General features: G+C 43.8%; 1 pseudogene; it reads right to left on the minus strand.

Moving 5' to 3' along the window:
* Nucleotides 1–6,362: 6,362 nt before the first annotated feature.
* LOC101570729 lies at nt 6,363–6,689 on the minus strand (annotated as a pseudogene).
* Between the last annotated feature and the right edge of the window lie 901 nt (nt 6,690–7,590).

Raw genomic sequence — 7,590 nt, forward strand, 5'->3', positions numbered from 1 at the left:
TTCCTGGCCGCTCACTGCTTGAGAGTGGCACCTCTACTCTTTCTGCTCTGTCCTTCCTTCCAGCCCCAGTTTTTATGCTGCTGCTGCTTCCCTGAGCTTTCCAAATGCAACAGTCCCCAAGGGGCTCTACTCTATGACATATACTTTGGTCATCCTGAATTGAAGCAGCAGGCCCTGTGCCAGGAAGAAATGAGGCCTTTATTCTGTTCCACCTTGACACCTGGTCCTCTGGCAGCTCAGCCCATGGGCAGAGCCTCTCATGGCCCTCATGAAAGCCATGATCAGCTTTGAGTTGTAGTCACTTCATCCTTGTGAAAACTCATCAATCAAATGAGCTGTATTAGTTAGCTGTCCTGTTTCTGGACACAACACCCATCACCCACTGCTCAGAGAATGAGAGGTAAATTTGGCTCATAGTTTCAGAAGGATCAGTCCCTGACTGGCAGGCTCTAGGGCAAAAACATCATGGTAGAAGGGTGTGGCTATACAAAGGTAGCACAGTGCATACAGAGTAGAGGGACAGTGCTGGAGAGAAAGGGATCAGGACCACATATAGTCCTCAAAGTCATACCTGCACAGTCCATTGAGACAGATCTAAAGCACAACTGGGCTTCAATTAAGTTGGCACATTGTTTTTTATTTCATTACTCTAATTCTTTCTTGCCTAGAAACCCATGTGCCAAAAGCAGAGGAGTCCTGGAAGGGGCATCAGCTGATGGAGGAGGAAATTGGTTGGACCTCAAATTCCAGTTTGCTAGCTTGGATGTAGTAAAGGCCCTGTGTGGGTGGTAAAGGCCCATAGTTTGATTTTTAGAAGCTGATTCAGTGGGTCCTTTTGATTTGTTTATTTATGTAATTTTTTCCCATGCCTGTGTTCCATGTAGAAGATTATTAGACATAAATGGCTTATTTTAGAGGAAGATATCAGTTGAGTCCACAGGTAACACAAAGTAAAAGGTCCAGGATTAGTCACACTGCTGAGGTCAAGTAGGTGTGAAAAGAAGGACAGAAGTGTGCTTGAGAGTCAGATTTGAAGTGAAGGCAGATATGTGGTGAGAGCAGGCCAATGATGAGCTAGCTTTCCCAGATGGGCTCCATGTCATAGTGGCCCTGGTGACCTCCCTTATAGTGTAGCAGAAAATGCCCCTGCCTGCCCCCGACTACTATACTTCCATTTCTTATTGCTGAGGTAATATTCCTGTCCTAGTTCCAGTTGCTACTGTCTCTTAGGAACAGCTGGTTACTGTGATGCACATTATATAAACCAACTCCAAATTGACAAGCCATTCTGCCTCTGTACTTTCTGCTTGATTGTCCAATAGAAGCCCTTGACCACAACAGATTGAGGCTGGGTATTAGGTGAGTGATCCTGATCAGTGCCCATCGACATACACAAATATGCCTCCAAATCCTGGATGATGTTTTGGAGTTTCTGCTTGCCACTGCAGTGGGTCCACTATGATTCCTTGTAGCTCCTAGTCAATAATGCTGAGAAGCTTTCTTTTCCTGTCACTTTGGACATCGTACCTGTATCTGTGACACCACATCTAAGGTATCTGTGATTCTGCATCTGCTTTCTTCATCACTACTGGGTCTCATTTCCTCTGCTAACCTCTGTTTCCAGAAGAAAGAAATGCTGCTTCCATGCGCACTTCCTCAATGTCTTCACCTCTCCTCACTATTTATATAGCCATGGCAACCCCATGGGTGAGGTTACTGTATGCCCATGGAAAGAGCTGGAAAGAGGCAGAGTAAGGACCCAGATCAGTCTGGCAGCCAAGGATGTGACACCAGTGATAGAGATTCTAGTATGGGGAATAGCAATCAGGAAAAGAGTTCTGGGTCATTCCACAACTTCTTCCTTTTATGGGAAGCTCATCCATTCACAAGGGCTTCTGCAGCAGGTGTTGGGTTGAGGGTGATGGAAAATGCTAATCAGAAAAGAACATTTCAGTTACATAGTATGGATGGGAAATTTATCTTATCAAGTACTTGTATTTAGAAATATTTTTATATCACATCTTCTGGTGGGAAAAGTAAGAAGTATTAATTCAGTTTGTGAGGTCAAATATATCTAGGTCATCCATATGCCAATAGGCAAGTATGCCAAAGTGGATGAGACTATCTTTTGAAAATTAAAAATAGAGTTTTTACTATAAAATTTTAAAGTTCCACAAAGCAAGAGAAGAAATACCAATTCGCTAACTTCTGCAGTTATCAACCATAACCATAAGCAAATTTGTTTCTTATTTCTTTAGGACTCTGCCTCTATCCCTTTTTCTTTTGTGGTCTGAGGATGAAATCCCGGGTCTTTGCCCAGAGGGACATTTCTAGTCTCTTTCTAGTTTTTATTTTGAGATATAGTCTTGCTCAGTCAGCATGGCATCCACGCTGGCCTCGAACTTGTGATTCTCTTGCCTTAGCCAGCTAGAGTTCTGGAACTACAATTGTTTCCTTTTCATGGTTGGAAGCTATTGAAGCTCAGAGCCCTGGCATAATAATTTTCAAGGGACTGCAAGATGGTGACTTTTCAAATTTACCATTTTCTTCATTTATAAGCTGGAAAATTCCTTCAAAGCAAAAGCTTCACCTCACTGGCTATTGGATTTGCTCTGTGACATATGAGGGTATGCTTTGTGGCACTAGAAGTAATGGAAGGATCAACCTGAGCTCAGTTTTAAGTCAAATATTAGAATCAGTTTTATTAGACATCCACTCTGAGAGTTCTTGACGCTGACTCTGATAATAAGAAAGGGATATTATAGTTCCTGTTTTCTGTTGTCATTGTTTGAGTCTTCAAGATTCTTGGAATTGGGCTAGACATGTACAACATGTATTCCCTGGACACATATCATTTAATAGCTTTAAAACACTATTCTTATTTCTAATAGAAAATAACAGTAAGGTTTGAGCCTTGAAGGCATTATCTAATACACATCAGGTCTGTCTGTGAGTTAGGCTGTGGTGAGCTAGTTCCACTGTCAGGGTCAGGGTCTGCAGGGAGATAGAAAGAAAGGACATGGATTTTGACATGCCACTTACTCACTGGGTGACCTCGGATGAGCAGCTGGCTCCACGAAGTCTGCATTCCTGATTTATACACAAGAATGCTAGCACTTACTTTTCAAGGTCCTCGATGTTCAATGAGCCCACGGTACAGTGCAGGCACACACTCAGCAGGTGTGAATTTCCTTCCAATCTGGATTTCCACCTGGATTATTGAGTAGAATTGATAGGTTCAGCCTGGGAGCTTTCCCAAAGCACATGAACCTTGCTCTGGAAACAGCATAAGGAATAATTATCCTTCTGTCCATTCACCCCTAAACATGCCTGGTAGGTGTTACAGGTGAATTCCTCTTCCTTTCTTTGTCTTGAAGCCGCATACATTCCAAATTGTCTGCCCTTCCTTTCCTGTCTCTTTCCTTCTCAGGCTTCCTCTGTCTAATTCTGTTACCTCCCTCTTAGTCCCAGCAGCTTCCTCTCTTCTCCCTCTACTGAGGTTGAACAGGACCATACCAAACACCGTGCTATGAGTCTTGATGTGTTTTTCATTAAAGCAATAATGCTACAAGCCCTGGGGACGTTCAGCTTTGGGAGCTCAGTGGAATTTTCAAGATGAAATTTCATAAATTTCTCTTGCTTTTCTTTATTAGACACTCAGTGAATTTGGCAGCACCATGGTGCAGGGTATTCTGAAAGTGCACATTCTATGATGGCCATGCATACTTTGTGGGTTTGGCACCATGGGCTGGGACAGTGGCTGGCACTGCCTGGGTCCCCATGCTTTGTCCTCCTTGCAGAAAGACAGGTTACCTCTCCTTCAGCCTTCCTAAACAAAATTTCAGAGGCAATATCCACACAGGACCTTGGTCTGAACTGAAAAATTCAGTCTAATTCATGTTTTCCTAAACTCAAAGAGAAGAACTAATTTTTCAGTCTCTACCTTCCATATGCATAGGTGAGGCAGTCCAAGTCCTGAGCTTCACATTTACACAAGGAAATCACTTCAAACACTAAGGGCAACACATAGTTAATTTGAGTCTAACCTATAAGACTGTCAGATTAATACATCCATCCATCCATCCATCCATCCATCCATCCATCCATCCATCCATCCATCCGTCCATCCATCACTCTATATCTCTCTCCATCCTTATATATGTCCACCCATCTAGTTATCAACCCTCTTGTGTATCTGTTCACATACCAAACTTTTCATCAATATACTGGAAAAATATTTACTGTGTATAATATTTGTCCTGTGTTGTACAGGAAACCATCTTAGGAACTTAATGGATGGTAATATTGGATAAGATTCACATAATTCCCCAAGGAGTTCATAGTCTTGTAGGGAAGTGGGTATAAGTATGCAGAACTGAGTCTGAGACCCTTGTTCATGGAGTCCTGCCAGGCAGAAATCTCAGGGTTTGGGGGTCCTGGGCTCTGTAGGCAGCAACAGTCACATGTCCTCTTGGAAGAGCTAAGAATGCAAAGACAGCAGGCTGGGCTGACCATTCTCAGAGTCTGTGGAAGATTTCAGGATACAGAAAACCATAATTTTCTTACTTCATAGTTTTGAAGACTGAGAGGTCTGAGATGGAGTTGTGGCCAGGTTCAGCATCTGGTGATGGCCTCTTCTCTGCTTCCAAACTGGTCAGTTGAACAGTGAGTACTTGCAGGGCAGAACTGAGGAAAGGGCAAGCAAGGCGAGGTCAACTGATGGGCCCTCAGGCCTATTCACATTACAAGGCTGCTAATCAACTCCCAAAGGCAACACCTTCTCTCTCTCTTTTTTTCTTTTTCTTTTTTAACAGGGATTTGGTTTCAACATGGATTTTGGATGGGACTCAAATACTCAAATATTGACACTTAGCCTACCAGAAACACAGTGGCAAGCTACAGGTGAACTTGCAGATTTGGAATATCTCAGGAGGTGAAGAGCCTCTTGGTTAGGATGCCAGAGTGCCCAGTTGTTCTCTTCTGCTGCTCATTTTGCAAGGGAGGGTGACCTCCTGGGTCCCATCTTCTATGCCTTGTTCTTAGGCAAGGACTCTCTGTGCTGTACAATCTCATGTATCTTGCCAAGAAATCTACGAGTAAGGCATTTTAAGAGAAGAGTATACTGAACACCTATATATCTGTCACTTAGACTGAACAATTGTTAACATTTTACAGAATTTGATTCTTCTTCTATTTTATTTTTCCTGAACTATTTCAAAGGAAATTACAGGCATCATAAAGCTTCACCTCTAAATACCTCAGCATGTATCTTTTAAAGTGGAGAACCTTCTCTCACATAATCACAATACCATTTTCACACCTGGGAAGGTTAAAAATATCCAATAGCATTTAAAACACAGTCCAAACTCATATGTCCCAACTGTTCTGTAAATATCTTTCCTGGTTTCTTAAAACAAACAAAAAAACAGATCCAATTAAGTTTTGTGACTCAACCCAAAATGTCCTTTGTCTTGTTTTGTTTTAAAGAATGTAGAAACTAAGGCCTCCCTTGTCATGAAAGTGAAGGTCCAGCAAACTATGGCTACTGAGTATGGAGTCCCTGGCCAGGGATGGGGGCTCCAGACACACAAATTCCATCTTATCCGAAGTTTCCATACCTGCTTGTCATAAGCCAGTTGCAAAACCAACAATAATTCTATTTTATTTTTTAAATTGTATTTGGTTGTTACAGGGTCTCACTGCACAGCCTTGACTCATAGTGATCCTGCTGCTTTCAGCCTCCCCAGTGCTGGGATTACACTAGTGCGCCACTACGCCTGCCACAGTCCCTGCACTTGCCTAAGCTTTCCTAAGCAGTCGCTTTAGTCACCGAGCTATCTCACTGACCCCAACAAGAATTTTAGATACCAGTGAAGGTCTGCTAATATTTTGTCTTGCCAAATATAAACTTTAAAAAATATTCATTTTTTAAATCCTCATTTAATCTCATAAATCACATTTTATTTTTTTATTTGTATTTATTTTTAACGGTATTAAATTTCATTTTTAATGGAATAATCAGAACAAATTTTGATCAAATAAGTTACGCAGTTAGGGAAATTTTATGAGCTACGTTGTGCAACAGTGCAGACTGTTGGATGGTGGTTAAAAAAAAGTCAACTGTTAGTCAGTGTAAAAGATGAAAAAAAGGACCCTAAACTAAGTGTACTTCCTTTCAGGTCTCTGCCCCACAAACTCCCTGGACATTAATGACTTCACTCACTCTACCTGGAAGATGGGTGACATTTCCAGACATGCTGATCTTCCTCCCAAAGGCTCAGCTCTCAGCTCTCACTATACCAATAAAGACCCCCTGGACACACAGTTCACCCACCCGACAGGTACTGAAGCAGCTCCATATATTAATCCCTCCAACAGTGTCCACACTGGGCATTGCAGCACTTGTAGAGAAGGTGGTCATGTGCTCATCTGCAGAGCAGGCCTGAAGCTGCATGAAGTAGCATGAGGATGTTCGCACTCGGGACACGGTTCTGCAGTAGGGTCAACATTCTCCCAGCTGCTGGCCCTCCAAGCTCAGCATCCACTTCTTTCAGCTTCAGATGCTTCCAGTTTGTTAACTTGCGGGTGATGTTGTGCACGTAAGGACAAGTGTTGCAGGTGAAGAGGTGACAGCGCTGTCCCTCCTCCATGATCAGCCCATTCCCACAGCTGGGGCAGAAGAGTAGCATGGTTAGTAAACAACATTTTTAATGACAATCAAGGATGAGTTTTGGGATACAGAAAGAGTCTTAGAGGAGTCCAAGAATCCCAGGCCTGGGAGAAGCCTCTGTACCCTCCAGGTGGCCCAGCTGGTAGGTGACAGGTGTAGGACTCTGTGGCAGACAGGGCTGATTTGGGATGAGGAAGACACTGAGCAGGTCCTGAGGACCTCAGGGATCTTCATGTGAGCTACTGTTGTCCCTTCCATCCTCCAATCAGTGGTGTTTCATAAAGCTTGTTGCAAACTGAGAGTGAGGACGCATTTATCTTACAGCATTGCCTGTTCTCACTGGCTCTGCCCCACCACCACTGTTTACCCAGTAGGTTTAGCCTAAGCCCAGGTCTTTCTGTGTGTCTCTGTGATCTGAGCTCCCTTGCTCCACCCAGGGAGTGGTTCAATGCTGGCTACTTCTGTGGTCACATGCCCCACCTTCCTGGTGTCCCCACCTCTGCTCATGAGAAGCTAGGATTGCACACTCACCTCCCACCCTGTGTGCCAGCCCAGGCATGGTCAGATCCTCGTGGGCTCCTCATGGCGGGTCACCATTGTGGCCTCTTTCTACAAGGTCCTCTTCCTCAGCTCCTGTCACTGCAGACCTGGCTTGGGTGAGAGACTCCCAGCACCCGGTGGCCCTGCACTAAGGAGTTGTATCCTAGTCACAGTCCAGTGTTTCACCACTGAAACAGAACCCCACACTCATAATTTAAAGGCAGGAGGGCATACTTTGACTCATGTTTCAGGTCTTGATTGGCTGGCTCTGAAAAAGAAGTAGCATGGCAGAAGGCCATGGTAGAGGAGAAACTGCTCATCACACTGTAGGTAGGAAGTAGAGAAAAGAGATAAGCCAGGCCAAGCCCCGTGAGTGCCTC

This window comes from Octodon degus, unplaced genomic scaffold (assembly GCF_000260255.1).
Source record: "Octodon degus isolate 3935 unplaced genomic scaffold, OctDeg1.0 scaffold00132, whole genome shotgun sequence".
Classification (NCBI taxonomy): Eukaryota; Metazoa; Chordata; class Mammalia; order Rodentia; family Octodontidae; genus Octodon; species Octodon degus.